This window comes from Rattus norvegicus, chromosome 15, assembly GCF_036323735.1.
Source record: "Rattus norvegicus strain BN/NHsdMcwi chromosome 15, GRCr8, whole genome shotgun sequence".
In the NCBI taxonomy this organism is placed as follows: Eukaryota; Metazoa; Chordata; class Mammalia; order Rodentia; family Muridae; genus Rattus; species Rattus norvegicus.
In genome coordinates this window covers 34,480,190-34,500,162 of record NC_086033.1, presented here as the reverse complement: position 1 = coordinate 34,500,162, position 19,973 = coordinate 34,480,190, and positions in this window count along the sequence as shown.

The following is a 19,973-nucleotide window of genomic DNA, read 5'->3' as shown; positions in this document are numbered from 1 at the left end:
ATAGTAACAACTAGTAATAAATTAGAGCAATTAGAATGAAATTGAATAATATATATTGTTTATGGAATTTTACATTTGCATTTTTAGACCATAGTTGATCATTGTTAACTAAAATTATACAAGACAAAGCTGAGAAGGGAGATTGCTGTATATATCTTAGCTGCGTTACATTTATTCTCAGCAGGCCTTAGCATGAACGTCCTCTACATTTAATGTTTGGAGTTCCAAATACTCCATAAAGCACATATGTAGACTATACCATGTCATAAATATGATGACACATCTCAAACTGAAGTGCTAGAAACAATGTCTGAATTACAAAATTACAACAATTGGGCTCATGACTACATTGAAAGGGCTCAGGATTATATTATCTCTCCCAGGGCTCTTTTTAAAATTAAAATGTTTTTCCATCCTGCCAAATTATAAAGAGTGGAAATTTTGAATTCCAATACTGGCTTTTCTCACTTTCTAGCAGTATTTCTAAGTCATTTCCCTTCCTCATCTAGAAAATAAAAGTAACAGTATGTCAAAGGGTTGTAAAAGATTGAATTTCTCAAATGTTGTTGGCAAGATTTCTAGTTCATCATATCTTCCCACTAGAAGAAAAGGTTGATATCCTTGACCAATAGAGGTTCTTATAAGTTACATTCTCAGGATATGCACAAATGATTCACAAGGAAAGATAAATGTAAATAAAATGCAATTCACGAGTAACTGAAAAATTAAAGTCACAATGACAACTTTTTAAAACTTTTCTCATTTCAGTTGAATGTAGCCCTCCTCCAGCAGTTGTCTAAATTACAGACTTGGACATTAAAATCGAGTGCTGTAAATTGATGTCATCCAGATATGACATAGCTGTTTTACACATGAACTACAGCAGCTGTGGTTACCTGCACAAGACCTGTACCAGGTCCATCCAGCTAAAATTCCAACAGAAATGGACAGATGACTCCAGGGTCCTATCCTGACTGAGGAGTTAATGGCAGCTACTGCTAAGGAAGGGGAGATCATTTATTTTTTGAGTATGGGGCCACTGCTGGGGTTCCCACGTTCCAGTGGATGGTTCTACACCATCAGCGGCAGTAACTGGACTTGGGCTATATATAAAAAAAGAAGACTTGAAGTATGTGGGGATCTTTGCAAACACCAGGACTGACATAAGAATGATCTGAATGAGACAAGGAGAAGATCCAGTTCAACTCAGGAGCCCCCGTTAGTACAGCATCTAAAGTCTGACACTGGACAGTTTATTTTAGTCATCGAGAGAAAGCCGTTAAAGAGCAACCCTGGGCTTTCTTTTGCTATAGGGAATGTCATCGGAGCAGCCAGAGAAATGTGAGTAAGTCCTTTCGATTATGTAATGGCACCGTAACAATGCCGGTTTCTGATTTTAATAACATTTTATTCTTTCGACCAGGAGGAGTTATCTTTAATAGTTTCCTTCAAGAATTGGTGCTCTAAAATAATTTTAGCAGATTGAATGAAATTGGCGAACATATATATATATATATATATATATGTGTGTGTGTGTGTGTGTGTGTGTATACATATATATATATATATATGTGTGTGTGTATACATGTATATATATATAATGTTCACCATGAAAAAAAGTGTCTGGAGCCACAGTCAGGGTTGTGGCCTACACGTAGACCTCAGCAGAGCCTTCCTGCTTCCCCAGTTACTCAGAAAAGCACCCATCTTCCTTTCCTTCTTTTCTACCTCTTGTTCTTTTGGATATTGGGTGAAGCTTGGGTATTTACCGACACTCTCCCTCACTCTCTGAGAACCCTCCCTCTAATTATTGCTTGCAATATCCCTTCTTAAGGCTTCTTACTTTCCTGGACCCGGATTTAAAAGGCCAGCTCTTTCTTTTTAACCGCCTAACCTGTTTTGTGTCCTAGGGACTAAATTCCTATCTATGACACCACCCAAAGACATGTTAATAGCATTGGTCTCCTCCAAAATTTCCAATACTAAAGATTTCCCCAAAACCTGCTTATGGAGGACCCTGCCTTTATCCAGCAAAAGGTAGTCCCAAAATGACAGTTGCAACCTCCCCTCCTTTTAACATATCTAACAAAAACAAAACCAGGAATGTTAACCCTGGCCATGTCCCTTTAGTTAAACAATGGCAATCCTCCAAACTAAAATAACTTGGTTCTTAGAATTAAAGTAACTCATTTCTCTGCATTCTTGCCCTCCCCAACTTGCTGGCCCCAGCACTGGCCAGCCACAAGAGAGGTTTATTAACCACACAATGTTCTTTAACCCTAGCCACTCCTAATAAAGGCAAGATGCAGGCAAGAAGGGGAATTTTTCAGTCTCTTTTCTGTTTCCCCCTTTCTGCCCTATAACTACCCGGCCTGTAAGTGGACACCAGGTTTTGGTTTTTACACTAGAGACCACCCCTCCATGGGTCCTTTCCCACACTAAAGCCTTTGTGGTCAAGTCCCTCGTTCCTCTGTCTTTCTTTCCTTCTCATTGTATACTTCTCACACTGAGCACATTGACAGTGGCAGAAGGAGTTTTGACAGCCTTACCCAGCCAAGTTCAGCCACCCAGCTGATCAGGACAATTAGACAGCGGCAGTCATAGAAAGCAAGATGAGGAGATTTATTCAATGTGGCCACACTGGCAAGAAGGACACAGAGGCTCAGGGGTATCACTCTCGACCCCACATCCATCTTCGGGGTCCTGAGATGAAGTTTAGGTTTAAATAGAAAGCAAGAGGTGTGCATAACTAAGCAGTCCTGAGCAAGGTGTGTTCCTGTCGGTCACCTTCATCTCTGTTCTAGTCTCTGCACCAAGTCATCTGGCAAGTTGTCAGAACTACGCACTCATTGCAGGGCCCAATCCTCCAGTAACAACTCTAGCAGCTTTGCATGTGCCCCCGCTGCCTGGTATGTAACTAAAATAAATTGATATTGCTTATTCTGTGGTCAGGTTTCTCTTATATTTTTGGTTGTGAGCCTAGCCTTTAACGACTGAGCCATCTCTCCAGCCCCAGGCTTCTCTTACTTGAATCTTAACACTGCTTAAATAGAGGTTTGAGGGGCTTTAAAAATGGTGATTCTGCCCAAAATTATTCATAAAATTCAGTAGACAAGTATAGTGATCCGGATCTGGCTGAAAAAAGGAAAAAAAAAAAAAAGAAACAAAAAACCGTGTTCTCTGTGGAGGTGTGTGAAATGACTAACAGGAAGCCACCACACCCCGCATCCGCCCCAGCCCTGTTAGGCTTTTCAAGGGAGGAACAACTCAGACAAGAGGCTGTAGGTTTACAGCTCTGCATTTACCCCTTCCTCTTCCACAGTAGTTTCCTCTCACGTGTATTTATGCCTCAGGGACAGCTCCTTCCCCTCCCTGTCCCCTTCCCTCACTCATGGCCATGCCCTGGTTTGACGCAGAAGAAGGCGTTGAGGGAGTTTCGTTAGACCCGACTCTTTCCAGGACAAGTGTTCTTGTGTGCTTATGGGGGAGGGAAACGGGGTAGAAAGAAAGACTGGCTTTTCTCACCCACCCCCTCAAAGCGCTTTTCTAGGAAATGACTGATTCTGGTCACTCCAGGGGGCTTCTGATAAGTGATTCTGTGGGCATCACCCACCCTGTCCACTTGTGTCATGTTTTCACATATCAGCAGCCGCGCAGCATGAGCAATGCTTTCCAGGCCATTTTCCCCACCCGCAACCCGCATCCTCTCAGCCATTCCTTGGTGCGAGGCTCTGGATCACCAGATACCTGTGCCGTCCTGGCTTCGGTTTCCATTGCTAATGTAGACGTGTCGAGGGCCACTTGTCTCATTTCTGCTTCACCCTTACCTTCCTGTCCCCAAACAACATTCCTATGTATTTACAAAGCCAGTCTCCAGCGGTCCATGGAGCCTGTGATTCCTCCCTGGCACTGTTCAACGTCACTTCCTGCAGACCCTGCCACAGCTTGTAAAGTTTCATCAAAGCATGTCAGGATGTCTGTGGGGACACCACGGAGCCATGCTGTTCTGTGATGTCTTGTGCGGAACACAAGCCACTGAGACCCAAAAGCATTCTGTGTTTTCTTTGAAGTTCATATTTTAAATATCTCACTGTGTCACAGGCCAGTGCCTCCCTTTCCTTAGGAATAAACTTCAACATGCCAGCGACAGAGTAATTAACTCTATTTGTGCCTTGATATCCTTTAGAAATGCCCCAAGAATAGAAGGCTTTCTTTTCTTTCTCATTGCCACTTCCATGAGCTAGGCTGGGGCAGAAAGCTATGCTGTCTCTTTGCCCACCCCCTTCCTTGATCCAACACTTCAGCTCCATTTTGAAGCTCTTCAGCTGCCCTCTGGTTTCCAGAGAGTCAGAGTCCTTCCCTGAGGTTCCCAGGTGCGCATGCGCGTTGACCCCTCGCTTTGTTTTTTGTTTTTTTGTTTTTTGTTTTTTTTCTTTTTTCTTTTTTTTCGGAGCTGGGGACCGAACCTAGGGCCTTGCGCTTGCTAGGCAAGCGCTCTACCACTGAGCTAAATCCCCAACCCCCCTCGCTTTGTTTTTGTTTCTCAGAATATGAAATTTTGTCACAGTGTTTCTATCATCAACATTTACTATCTCTGTGCTCTTCTTGTCTTTGTGAGGGGCTAAAAGAGACATGTTGGCTACTCGAACAGCCTTAAGACAGACTCCAGGAACATCACCGACGGTGCAGGTGCAACCTTTTTGACCAAATCCAGCAACAGAACGTCATTGTTTACTTTAGCGGGGTTCAAGCAGCCATCACTGGGAACGAATGCTGTAATCTTGCCATACTTGGTGAGCTGCACCCTGACACATTGCTAGCAAAATTGAGTTGTTTGGTTTCAACCCTACATTTTCGAAAGAAAAGAAGAGAAAAGAAAAGAAAAAAAGAAAAGAGCACAGTTCCCTTTGTATGAGAAGCACCTGCAACAGAATTGGCTTCAAGGGCTGCGTCCAAACATGCTTTCTTGTCATGTCACTTCTGGTACTGTTGGTGACTGTGGTGCTTCATGGCAGAATGAAGACACTAGCCCACTGTGCTGGCCCAAGCAAGGGTGCTGACCCCGGTGTTAATTACAGGTAATTAGCACCTAGCTCTTTCTTGCAATAGTTGATTTCTCCTCCCATTTCTCCTACAGAACCCTAACTCTCCTCAGTCCTTTCTTTCAGGACTCAATGCTTCCAGGGCTTTCTCTGTACTCTGTACTACCACTCCTATATAGGACCACGTGGCTGCACTACAGAGCTCTGTTTCTGTCCCGACTCACATGGGGTGAACTCAGTAAACATCCAGCTAGGGATGAAAGACAAAAGTGTAGGTAGGGAGGTTTACAGCAGGTGCCCTAATAAAATAAACAGCGAGACTGCAAACAGTCTAGCTGACCCCAATTAAGTAACTGTTGAATAAATAGAATCATATCTACACAGTGGAAAGTTAACTGGATAATGTTATATACTTCTTGGAGACTCTCGAACAGTCCAGGTCAGCCTGCATCAGAGTCATTCAGGGCTTTATTAAAAATAGATTCCTGATCCACTTGGACTGGAGTTTTATGCAGGGTGATAGGTTATAGGTTTATTTGCATTTTTCTGCATACCAACATCCAGTTAGACCAGCACCATTTGATGAAGATGCTTTCTTTTTTTTCCATTGTATATTTTTGACATTTTTTAAAATCAAAAATCAGGTACCAATAGGTGTGTAGATTTATGTCTGGGTCTTCAGTTTCTTTGATCAACGTGTCTGATATGCCAAAATATCATATGATTTATAATACGATTGCCCTGTAGTACAGCTTGAATTCAGGGATGGTAATACCTCCAGAAGTTCTTTCATTGTACAGGATTGATTTAGCTATACTGTTGGTTTTTTCCTTTTCAATATGAAGTTGAGTATTATTCTTTCAAAGCCTAAAAAGAATTGTTTTGGAATTTTGATGGGGATTACATTGAATCTGTAGCATAAAACCAAATACACTGAACCTGATAGAGGAGAAGGTAGGAATAGTCTTAAACTCATTGGCCCCGAGACAATTTCCTGAACAGAACACCATTAGCACAGGCACTAAGATCCACAATTAATAAATGGGACCTCACACAACTGAAAAGATTCTGTAAGGCAAAGGACACCAACAGAATGAAAGTGGCAGCCTATAGAATGGGGAAAGATATTCACAAACTCCAGATCCCACAGAGGGCTAATATCTAAAATATATAAAGAACTCAAGAAACTAGACATCAACAAACTAAATATCCCAATTAAAAACAGGATATAAATCTAAACAGAATTCTCAACAGAGGAATCTCAAATGGCCAAAGAAACACTTAAAGAAATGTTCAACTTCCGTAGCTGCCAGGGAAATGCGAGCCAAGGTGACTTTGAGACTTGATCTTATACTTGCCAGAATGACTAAGATCAATAACACAAGTGACGGCTCATGCTGGGGAGGATGTGGGACAAAGTGAGCACTCCTCCATTGTTGGTAGGAGACCAAACATGTACAGCCACTTTGGGAACCAATATGAAGGTTTCTCAGAAAATTGGAAATTGTTCTTCCTCAAGATCCAGCTGTGCCATTCCTTATCAAATACCCAAAAGATTCTCCACCACCCCACAAGGACTTGCTCATTTATGATCATAGCAGGTTTACTCATAATAGTCAGAAACCGGAAACAACCTAAATATCCCTCAACTGAAGAGTGAATAAAGAAAATGTGGTTCATTTACACAATGGGGTATTACTCAGCTGTTAAAAACAGTGACATCATGAAATTTGTAGGTAAATGGATAGAAGTGGTGGGGGGGAGATCCTGAGCGAGATAACCCAGACCCAGAAAGACAAACATGGTATGTATCACGTATACCAGCTATAAAGTAGAATTCGATCATGCTACAATCCGCAGACTCAGAGGCTAAGTAATAAGGCGGGGGGTACTTAAGGATCTCCCTGCGAAGGGGAAATAGAATAGATTTCACACTTGGATGGATTTTGGGTCAGATTGCGACCATAAGGGAGAGAAAATACTAGGAGAAACAACTGGAATTGGGGATATTTGGTGGAGGTGGAAACTACATGTAATGGAAACTCCCTGGAATCTGTGAAAGTCATCCTAGCAAAGATTGCTATGGACGGTGCAGGGCATGAACTGATCATCTTCTGTAACTAGGCAAGGCCTCAAGTGGAGGGACTGGGACACCAATCCAGTCACAAAACCTGCAACATACAGTTTGTCCTCACTGCAGAGTGTGCTCTGACTGGAGCAGAGTTGTCATCAAAGAGAACAGAGAGGTTTCGTTCAGCACTTGATAAGAGCAGATGCGGAGTCCCATAGCTAACTAAGTATTTCGGGCCCACGACCCGGTCAGAATCAATTGACTGGGACTCATGGGTACTTGAGAGATGAGGGAACTGGTGGAGGTCTGACCTAGGTCCTCTGCATATATCTTATGGCTGAAGAGCTTGGTGTTCTTGTGGGAATTCTATCAGGGAGCAGAGGCTGTCTCTGACTCTTTTGCCTACTTGTGGGACCCTTTCCCCCCTACTAGCTTGCGTTGTCCAGCCTTGATGTGATGGTGTGTGCTTGGTCTTATTGTAGTTCGTTATGCTGTGTTTGGTTGATGTCCCTGGGAGGCCTGCTCTTTTCTGAGGGCAGGGAGTGGGGAATCTGAGTGAGAGGGGAAGTGTGTGTGTGTGTGTGTGTGTGTGTGTGTGTGTGTGTGTGTGTGTAGGGGGAATGCTGTGGCTGGGGAAAAATTAAAAAAAAAAACAATGAAAGAATCCAAGCAAAAAATTATACAGATTTCTGCACAGTGATCCCAATTACGCAGTCAGAAGTTCTGGGAACAGATGACATTGTTTACAGGGTACCTACCGCAGTGGCAGTTGGTGCACTTTAAACTTGGACAGGGAACTATTGTAGGAGTTAGTCAGTCATGATGAGACATGGTCCTGATCCATTATATCTGAGTCTACCTGACAGATACAGCATGGCTGTGTTTTTCTTTGTCACCTTGGCAGATAACAATGCTCTTAACCGAGCCAGAACTTTAACAAGAGTTGTGACTCATTTTCTTTATCACCAGTCACTTGAAAAGAGAGGGCAAAGAAGTGGCTGTGAAAGAAACTTCCCTCTCCTGCATTTCCATGGCTGCTCCCTGCACCAGGCTTCAGCCCTCTCACGTTAAAGATGAACTACATCTGCAGTCCCAAGGGCTCGCTCCAGCACAGTTAAGGATGGAAAATGGACAAGCTGGCGAGTAAACACTTGGCCAAAGAGGGGTGAAATTGGCCGGATGGCACCTGAAAACACTCATCATTAGTCACTAGGGGAGTGCAAAGCAAACCCACAGCTAAATGTCATTTACCTCCTTGAGCATTGCTAGGAAAATATGTGTTAGTTAAGGGAAATATCAGGATTTTGCAGAAATCAAAACAGAAACCCTGTATATTGCTATGTCACTGTAAACCAACAGTGTGTGTGTGTGTGTAAAATAATGGAATTGTTGCAGAAGACAGTTTGGCACTTGCTCAACAATTTAGACATAAAATTACCATGTGAGCCAGAAATTCCAGACATAGGTGTTTTTCCAAGTTATTGAAACCATTCAAATAAATATACATGAAATATTCATAATGGATATTATACATAATAGTAAATAGCAGGATATTATTTAGCCATATAAAAATGATGTCACGAATCACACTACAACAGAGTTGAACCTTTAAAGGATTCTTCTTGGTTAGAGAAACCTTTACATATGGGATATAAAAGGTCACATATGCCAAGCATGGTGGTGCTTGCCTTTACTCCCAGCACTTGGAAAGCAGGGGCAGACTTATTCCTGTGGATTTGAGACTAGTCTAGTCTACAGTGAGCTCCAGGAAAGCCAGAGCTACATAGTGAGGCCCTAATACTAAATGAATAAACAGACAGACAGACAGCTACATGTTATATGGTTTCATTTACATCAAACATCTGAGAGAGAGAGAGAGACAGACAGACAGACAGAGAGACAGAGACACAGAGAGAGAGACAGAGAGAGACAGAGAGAGACAGAGAGAGAGAGGAGGGAGAGGAAAGGGGGACCTGACTTGTGTGTCTTTTAGGGTCTAGAGTAGAAAGGAGGACTGGAAAATGATTAGATACAGAGTTTTCCTTTCAGTGTGATGAAAATGTCTTGGAACTAATTAGAGACAATGGTTCCAAGTCTTCCGAATGTACTAAACGCCACTAGGTTGTGTAAGAGTTGAGTGAAGTCCTGAGAGGATGTGTACTGTTACCATGGGCACAGCCATGTTCACAACCCCAGTGCTTCAGAGTATTAAAGGCTCCCTCAGGTGAGGCTCAGAGGTGTGGCAAAGCCAGGCATGGTGGAATAAGCCTACAGTGCAGCACTTGGGTGGTCGGAGCGGAGGGAATAGGAGCCCTATTATAGCCGTTCTTAGACATAGAGGAAGTTGGAGGCCAGCCTGGGTTTTGGGTTCTCACAAAACAAAAGAAAATAAAAGTGTTAAGGTTTTTTTTTTTAATGGCATGGATTTAATTTGAATAAAAATTTTATAAGCTTACGAGGTCACTCAGTGATATCTGGGAAAGTCAAATCAAATTTTTGTACCTCAGAGTTTGAGTCGCCCAGGAGGCATCCAAGCGAAGACTCCAGAAGACAATCGAGGCCACCATTGAGGGGGATGGGAGAGATGCAGACTGGAACAAAGGTCCCGCCATCCCTCCAAGTCAGTTCTAATGTCTATCTGACTCGAAATTCATTTCAAGGCACAATTAATATCCAAGCCAACATTTTTGTTTTGTTGTGTTTGCTTGTTTGTTTATTTGTTTCTGTGACTGGGTCCCACATAGCTCACGTTGCCTTAAACTCCTGATCCTCCTGCCCCCACCTCCCATGAGATTGACATTACACATTACTACACTCAGCTTTAAATGCCAGGGGGAGAACAAGGTTAACCCTGGGTGTTTTGGGTCTGGATGAAGGATATATGAGTGTTTGTTGTACTACTCTCTCCATGTTTGTGTTGAAATATGTATAATAGCTTTAACATCATGAAGATTGAGGCTCCATTCAGTTTTGTTTAACAGCAGTTTTGTTCCTGTCATTCAGTATCTGCAAGATAGACAAGTTTGGTGGTGTTTCCTATTATAACACCAGTTTAAGCCTTAGTTTACAACAAATAGAATTTCCGTGCAGTAGGAAGATGGCTAACAATTATCCCTTGTACCAGAGCTGCTTCAACCACTCACTCCTCCCACCTCCTCCTCCAGGGTCTGGCCTGGTGAGTAACCCTTACTATCAGACACTTATTATTCCACAACCCGCCAGATCTAATGTGGATTCCATAGGCCTTGCCCAGTCTGGCCACCTTCACCATGCAGTCGCAAACCTCTAGGCTTCTGCAGAGTGCCACATGCCATATCCTACTCCCACCACTTCCTCTGGCACTGCAGCCAAGTTCTAGACATCTGGAAGGACATATCCTATCTCATCTACCCACAGGATCTTCTGCACTGCCTCTACCCGCCTCCTCCATCCCCAGACTTGCCACATCCTCTCCTAGAGTCTAGCCTGGTGAATAACCATGACCCTCCTCATGCACACCTTTTCCACAACTTACAAGATTTAGCCTGGGTTCCACAACTAGTGTACCAGCCTGGTCTGACCTTTCTTGCATGCACCGCAGAGGAGCTCTAGGCTTGGCTCAGAATACTTCTTACCTGTGAGGCAAACCACAGGACTCTCCCATATTGTATCCAACCTTTCCACTCAGACCTATCTATCTGCTCACTACCCATGTGGAACAGGAGGCACAACCTGTAAGACAACGGTCCCCTCTGTCTACCTCACCTCATTCTACCCAAGCCATTTCCAATGTCTAAACCCCAATATACCTTCAATCTGACTCATCCACAGCAACTTCAGAACTAATGAAGGGAGTCCACAAGTCAGATCTCATCCCAGGAATAACAATACGAGAGATCAGGGCAGTGTCTTCTTTCTGAAGCCTACCAGTCCTGTAGAAATGTTTGCTAATGAGAATTACCTGGATGAACTCAAGGACACAGAACTTAAAAGAGTACCATAAACCTCCTCAAAAAATTCAAGGAGCTTAAAGAAGAAATGACTCAAAGAAATCAGAAGGAAAAGCTAACAAACAAAACAAACAAACAACACCCCCTCCACACACACACACACACACACACACACAGACATAAGGTTGATAGAAATGGCAAAGACAATCCAAGATTTGAGTTGGAATTCAACCAGGAGGTAGAAACATTGAAGAGGACTAAAGCTGAAGTGGAGATGGTATTTAAAAACCCTATAAGCCAACTAGAGAAGTAAAAGGAAAGCTTTACAAGTAGCATGGATCAAGCAAAAGAGAAAACATCAGGCCTTGAAAATAAAATAGAGGATCAAACAAAAAAAAAACAAAAAAAAACCAACAAAAAACAAAACAAAACAAAACAAAAGAACAACAAAAAAACAGAGCCAACAAGCAAAAACAGGGAAGGAACGCACAGGAAATATGGGACTCTATGAAAAAACTGCAGTCACACCTTTGAATCATAGGCATTGGTGAGGGAGGAAAACCCAAGTCGGTGTCATAGGCCAGGTTTTACGCAAGGCCATAGTATGAAGTTTCTCCAAACTAAGGAAAGAATACACATACAAATACAAGAACCGTACAAGAAGTTAGACTCCAGAGAGCCAAATAACCATATTAAAAATGGGGTACAGAGTTAAACAAAGAATTCTCCACTGAGGAATATTGAATGGTTGTGAAGCACCTAAAGAAATGTTCAACATCCCTAGTCATCAGGGAAATGCAAATGAAAACAACCCTGAGATTTCACCTCACACCAGTGAGAATGGCTAAGATCAAAAACTCAGGTGACAGCAGATGCTGGCGAGGATGTGGAGAAAGAGGAACACTCCTCCATTGCTGGTGGGATTGCAGACTGGTACAACCACTCTGGAAATCAGTCTGGAGGTTCCTCAGAAAATTGGACATTGAACTACCTCAGGACCCAGCTATACCTCTCTTGGGCATATACCCAAAAGATGCCCAAACATATAACAAAGACACATGCTCCACTATGTTCATAGTAGCCTTATTTATGATAGCCAGAAGCTGGAAAGAACCCAGATGTCCCTCAACAGAGGAATGGATACAGAAAATGTGGTACATCTACACAATGGAGTACTACTCAGCTGTTAAAAACAATGACTTCATGAAATTCATAGACAAATCGATGGAACTAGAAAACATCATCCTGAATGAGGTAATCCAATTATCAGTGAGGTAATGCATCCAAGATACAATCCAAAGACCACATAAAGCTCAAAAGGAAGGATGACCAAAGTGGGGATGCTTCTATCCTTCTTAGAAGGGGGGACAAAAATATTCATAGGGGAGATACAGAGACAAAGTTTGGAGCAAAGACTGAAGGAAAGGCCATTCAGAGACTGCCCCACCTGGGGATCCAGCTCATATATATACAGCCACCAAACCCAGACAATATTCCTGATGCCAAGAAGTGTATGCTGACAGGAGCCTGATATAGCTGTCTCCTGAGAGGCTTAGCCAGAGCATGACAAATACAGAGGCAGACACTCAGAGCCAGCCATTGAACTTAAAACGGGGTCTCCATTGGATGAGTTGGAGAAAGTATTGAAAGAGCTGAAGGGGTTTCCAGCTCCATAAGAACAACAATACCAACCAAGCAAAGCTTCCAGGGACTAAACCACCATCCACAGAGTATACATGGACAGACCCATATGTAGCAGAGGATGGCCTTGTTGTGCACCAATGAGAGGAGAAGCCCTTGGTCCTGCCAAGTCTGGTTTCCTCAGTGTAGGAGAATGTCGGGAGTTGGGGGGTGGACAGGAAGGTGTGGGTAGTTGGGTAGGGAAACACCCTCATAGAAGAAGGGGGATGTGGGACGGAATAGGGGGTTTATGGACCAGAAACCAGGAAAGGGGATAACATTTGTAATGTAAATAAATAAAAAAATATTCAATAAAATACACAGAGTAGATGAATCAAGAAACATTGACATCATACATCAAACGAACTTCACGGATATCTACAGACCATTCTATCCAAACACCAAACACTGCATACACACTCTACTCAGTAGCACATGGGAGCTTTTCTAAAATAGTACACTTCCTGGGGCACAAAACAAATTTTTACAAGTTCAAAAGGATTGAGACCATTTCTATCCCACCTGACCACCATGCTATAAAACTTCAAAGACGTCTAGGAAATGCACAAATTCATGGGGCTTAAACAACTGATTACCAATGATGGATAGAAACCAAGAAAGAAATAAAAACCTCCTATAACTAAACTAAAACAAAAACACAATAGAAAGACTCCGTCTCAGAAACAAACAAACAAACAAACAAACAAATCCTGACTAAGCTAAAACAATCTTGAGCAATAAAAGAGCTGCTGGAGGTCCCACCATTCCTGATTTCAAGTTGTACAGCAGAGCTCTAATAATAGTAATGAAAATAATAATAATAATAATAATAATAGTAATAATAATAATAACAATGCCAACCAAACTGCATGTCATTGGAATGAAATGGAATTAAATTTAAGACCCAGAAGTAAATCTCACATACGGACATCTGATTTTTTTTTTTTATAAAGAAGCCAGAAATATACTCTGGTAAAAAGACATCTTCGACAAATGTTGCTGAATGTCTACATGCAGAATAATGCAACTAGATTCATATTTATCACTGTGCACAAAAAGTCAAGTCCAAGTGAATCGAAGACCCCAACATAAGACCAGATACACTAAATCTTATAAAAGAGAAAGTGGGGTACAGCCTTGAACACACTGGCACAGGAAATGACTTTCTGAACAGAGCATCTGTAGTGCAGGCATTAAAGCCAACAATTAATGAACTGTACCTTCTGTAAGGCCAAGGACATTTAATTAACAATTAATGAACTGTACCTTCTGTAAGGCCAAGGACATTTCATTGGGCAAAATGACAGTTTCCAGAATGGGGAAAAATATTTTTCTCCTTTTCTTTCTTTCTTTTCTTTTTTACAACTCTACATTTGATGGAGGGGTAGTATTCAAAATACATAAAGAAACTATTAAAAAAAAACCCAAATGATCTAATTTTAAAATGGGGTTCAGATCTAAATAGAGAATTCTCAATAGAGGGATCTCAAATAGCCAAGAAACTCTTAAACACATGTTAAACATTCTCGGTTATCAGGGAAATGCAAATCAAGACTACTTTGAGATGCCGTCTTACCTGTCCGAATAGATAAGATCAGTAACACAAGTGACAGCTCATGCTGGCAAGAATGTGGAACAACGCTAACCCTCATCCATTTCTGGCGTGAGTACAAACCTGTACAGCCACTATGGAGATCAGTATGTTGGCTCCTCTGAAAGTTTGGCATCAATCTACCTCAAGTGATCTGGCCGTACCACTCTTAGGCACATACCCAAAGGGTGTTCCATCCTAACACGAGGACCCTTGCCCAACCATCCTCACTGATGCTTTATTCATAATAGCCAAAATCTGGAAACAACCTAGATTTCCCTCAACAGAAGAATAGAGAACATGTGATACATTTATACAATGGAGTATTACTCAGCTCTTTAAAAAAAACATGACATCATGAAATTTGCAGGCAAAAGACAGAAGTAGAAAAAAAATCATCCTGAGTGAGGTAACTCAGACCCAGAAAGACAAATACGTCATGTATTTACTTCTAAGTGACTATTTGCTATTAAGTAAATGATAACTAAGCTATGATTCAAAGACCCTGAGAGATTAGGTAAATAGGAGAGATCTGGGGTCCATGCATGGATCTCTCCCTTGGAGGAGGAAATAGAATAGGATGTACTAAGGACAGGTGGGGACAGGAATGGGGGAATTAGGTATGTGTGTTGGGCAATGTGGTGGAGGGAGAGAGAGTGTGGAGAAACAGCTGAAATTAGGATTGGGGGTTTTGGGGGATGGTGTGGAAAACTAGTGCAGTGGAAACTCCCCGGAATCTCTAAAGGTGATCCTGGTGAGGACTCCTAGTAATGGGGGATACAGAGTTTCACCTAGCCATCTCTTATCCAGGCTAGGCTTCCAGGCTAGGCTAGGTGGGACTGGGTTGCTCTCAGTTGAGTAGTTGGCCAAGGGGGTCCCATGGAAGTTGGACATGGCACCCCAACCAAAGAGAAGGAGCCTCAAGAGCAGACACAAGAGTCAGAGACCCACTCGTTCACACACTCAGGAGTCTCTTCGAAATATTAAAATGAAAACTATAGTGTACACACAAAGACCTAGTGCAGACCCTGTCAGACCTGTGCTTGCTGCTTCAGTCTCTGAGTTCACACGAGCTTTTCTCAGTTGATAGGGCCTTGTCCTCCTGGTGTCATCCCTGTCCTCCGGCTCTTTCACTCCTTCTGCAGCCTCTTCTGAGGGGTTCCCTAAGCTCAGAAATGCTAACACTTCAAATATAAGATACCTTTTATTTTCCATATGTTGATGCAGTCTAGACTCCTGCATATTATTGTTTTTGACCTGGCAGAGAATTTCAGTTCAGTTGGCCCTTTTCAAGGCCTGCCTCATTGTAGGAGCAAATCATGGCTCCAAGGTTTTAACACCGGGGTTGCCAAGTCAATAGGCCAGGAGGTCTGCTGCCAATATCGTTGTTCCTCCTGTGCAGGTCTCCTGCTCCAGACAGCCCCTATACTCTTCCCTTTTTAGGTAAATTCTTAGACAAAGTACTGAGCTAGCGCAACAGCATTTTCACATGCGTTTTGCCCCAAGACTCTCGCTTTCCTCTTATTATTAAACGACTTGTTTGCTACTGTTAGCCCTTAACCAGACAGAGTTGAGACTCCATAGACGATGGGCTTGGTCAGCAGGCAGGCTTTGCTGACCCAGGGACAGAAATTTAAATGTGAATAGGTCTCTGCTGTGCTCTCTCTATAGCAGTCTGCTCACTGAGGAATGGGCATGTTTCAGATATGCTCCAGGCGAGGGGGCGGGGGGAGACAGAGACAGACAGAGACAGAGACAGAGACAGAGAGAGACAGAGAGACCTCAGAGCTTCCACAGAGATTTAGTTCTGTAAGCTTGTCTTGTGTCAAAATGCTCCTGCAAATCAGAATCATCCGTGACTCTAACATGCAGTGAAGTTATGTTTGGAGGATTCCTGGAGTAGACTGAGCTCTGGCCCTAAACTGAAAGAATTGGTCTTTCTTTCTTTTTCTTTTTCTTTTTCTTTTTCTTTTTCTTTTTCTTTTTCTTTTTCTTTTTCTTTTTCCCTTTCTCTTTCTTTTCCTTTTCCTTTTTCTCTTTCTCTCTCTCTCTCTCTCTCTCTCTCTCTTTCTTTCTCCCTCCCTCCCCCCTTTCTTTCTTTCCTACCTGGGGCTTCTTTTTATTTCAAGGTCAAACCCTGGCAGCCCCTCACTTGCTTCCTCTCCATTGGTTCTTTCTAATTATTCTGCCATATTTATTTTGACCCCCCCCTTTTCTTTTCTACTTCTCTTTTGGAGTTATCATTTTAAGCCAAGATCACTTGGTATTCATAATTCTTTTCGTCAAAAGGCTTCTTTCCGGTGAAATCAGAGAATGGTCTAGTCACATCCCACCAGGAACAATGGTCATTATGCTAATGGCACCCTCTCAGTTCTAGCCCTCTGGTGTTTTCAGAGCTGCAGCCTCTGGATGAATGAGCTGATACTGGACATTCTCTAGAGAAAGTGACGACCTTTGAAAAACACAATGAGAAGGTGAATCTGCAAGATGCTTCCTCAGAGCACCAACAGCTCTTCATGGCCAGAAATGTGGAACAATGTAAATAAGGCCTTTGGATAGAAAGAGAAAGAGGTGGTGGTGATGGGGCAATTAGAAGGGGAAAGAAAAGGTAGAAAGGAAAGCCATTGATGTCATCTCTCTGACATAAATGATCCCTCTTTCCCCAGGCATAGTGGTCAATCTCAAAGCTAGATAAGAAAGCAGGAGAGAAAAGGCTGAAGCGAAGTTGCCTTATTTAAAAACGTCTTTCCTGAAGTGCTGGAAACATAGCTTTGTGGTAGAGTGCATGACTACCTAGCATGTGCAAGGCCCTGGGTTCCCTCCTTATTACTGAAGAAAGACTGTGTTCTGGAAATCTCACTCACTGATTTTGATTGGAGAGAAACAGGTCAACGTGTCATATATAAGGTGTCACATACAAGGGAGCCTGGGAGGGTGGGTGTGTTGTATCTAGTTACATTTCCACTCTGGGAAAAGAGGGTGGGGGGAATCTTTAGTAAGGAATCGGGGCAAATAAATGTTGGTCAGGCAAATGTCACAAATAATTGCCAAATCTTGCAAGCATACTGGATCTTAGAACCTTTTCTACAAATATGAACCAGGAAAAATCGTTGGGGATGATTGGAGGACCTTTGGTTAGATTTACATTGAAAGACAGACAGATATGGACTCTGTGATTGAAGCTACGAGCTTTACATTTGTAACTAAATTTAAAGAGACCTTGGGACTAGAGCACCCACTTTGATGTGGTACCTGCTTATCAATTAAGGGGATTTCTGCAGCCAAATCTGAGGTGGTGCCCAGGAAGCACTATACCCCACCCCACCCACTAGCACTCAGGTGACAGCTGAACAGTTCCTGTGAAGCCTGTCACTGAGCGTAACTGTGTCACTTTAAGCCTCTGTCTTTCAGCATCTTCTAGCCAGAGGCAGGAAGCGGTATTCTGAGACCACCACAGAGATTTCGATTAAGTTTGATAGTGGGACTGAGGTATTGTTCAAGTGCATTGCTAGCATAGTTGAGTATTAGCTTAACTGCAGGGACTACTTTCCCCCAGAGTCTCAGGGTATAGGACCACTCCAATAGCAGACCATCTCTTATTAAAGTTGCATCCACCTTCCTGTTATGGTGTAACAACTTATACAAACTCAGCAGTTTGAAAGGTGGCTGGAGAGACAGCCACGGGTGCTGGGAACCGAACTCTTATAATTTTGGTTGTGAGCCTAGCCTTTAATGGCTGAGCCATTGCTCCAGCCCCTCAGCAGCTTTAAAACACCCGATGTCTCGTTGTTCTGTAGATCTAAAGTCTGGGTGACTGTAGCTGGGCTCTTGGCACTAGTCCCACCAAGTCAAAGCCAAAGTGCCAGCTAGGACGCACTGCCATCCGGAAACACCAGAGAGCTGAGAAAGCCCATACTCATCAGGCTATTAACAGGCTTCTGTTCCTTGCAGCTAAGCTAGTGTCTCGCTGCCACCAGTGAGGGGCAGCTGTCAGCTCCGTCCTTGCCACTTCATGCCCTAATCTTCAAGCTGGCAGTGGTCCCTCAAGTTCTTTTCAAAGTTGGAACTTCCCTGGATCTCTCTTCTACAACCAACTGTAGAAAACTCTGTGCTTTTGAGTTACTCCTGTAGACTGGACCTCTCTGTGTGTCCAATGCAACCACTGAAGTCCTTTCTCGATATATCCATGGCTTTTAGCCACATGTGAAGGGGGGGGGATGGAAATTTAAGAATAAAGGTCACAGGGAATCCTATTGGGCTTCTTCCATGGGCTCCAAGAGCGACAAGGTGACAAGACTCAAGTGAGACAAGGGACAAAACCCGGGGGGTTCTGCTCAGAGAAACATGAAAAGGTGAATTTGTAATTTCTCCCTCTGAGGACATTAGACTTTCTCCAGATCAATTTCAAAAGTACCTCAAGTATCAGGCACTCATGAAACATGAACATCAGTCCAATCAGAAGGTACAGAGGCCTGAAGGAACTAAGATGGCATCGTGAGCAACCAAGAGGACATGGGACATCGCTAACCTGACTCTGACCTAGGAGACCATGGGACATTAGGGAAAGGACGACCAACATCCCTGAAAGACAAGGAATGTTTCCCCCTCCCTGGGGTCCTCCAAGACACCCCAAAAGAGGATCAGCATAGACTAAAGACAAAGAAGGACCAACCATGAAGAGGAGGAAAAGCTGGTAACCTGAGAGAGAACCAGGAGCTTAAGCTCAGAGCTTCTCTAGTGTGAGGGACCCTAAGAGGGACTGACTCACCCTCGCCAGAGAGCTAAAGGCAAGAGACCCCAGGACAACTGAGCAGGAGGCCATTCATGATCTAGACACTAGGTGATTTGCATATCTGCTATGACAAAGGAGCAGCAAATTCAGGAAAATGCCCTGCCCTAACTCGGCCAGCGTGCTGGCATGGTTTTCTGACGGCAGAAAGCAAACCATCTTGGGGGAAGCGTGCTGTGTCTACTGTGAACAGCAGTGCCATGTGGTATGTGGCAGCCATATTGCCACTCACGGTTTTACCTTCCATCCTTTGAAGCATACTTTTCTGAATATGCATTGATTTGGGGAACTACTAAGACATGTCAAATATGGGATGGAGTCTGTTTGGTTCTTGTTTAACCATCTGCCACCCTGGGTTTCTGACTGACGGGAAGGTCTGTCGGGCCCATGCCTCAATCTGGAAGTTGCTTCATTTCCCCACCCTGTTTTGAGCTTGGCCTGCTATCGATATATGGATAAATAATGACCTAGCCTTTTTGATGGACAGCAGCACGCCCTTGAGTGCCAGTCCGGATGCCTTATTTTACTTGTTTGATTGTGACAGGTCTTACTTTGTAGCTTTGTAGCCCAGACTGGAGTTGAACTCAGACTCGAAACCCCTGCCCCTGCCTTCTGAATGCTGAGGTTATAAGGGAGGGCCAGCCACCACCCTTGACTTGGGCACCCTGTTTCTGTTGGGACAAGGGCCGTAATGAGAGGGCCCAGAGTTTTTCTTTCTCCTAGAAGCTTCAGAGGAGAAGCGCCAGAGACAGATTGAGTCATCTGTGGCAAGGTCTCAAGATCAAAAGCTCATCTGGTACACTCTTCAGCCCCGAAATACTGAGTGTCCTAAGGAGATATTCCATCTGCTGGCTAATTGTGACAGTACGTC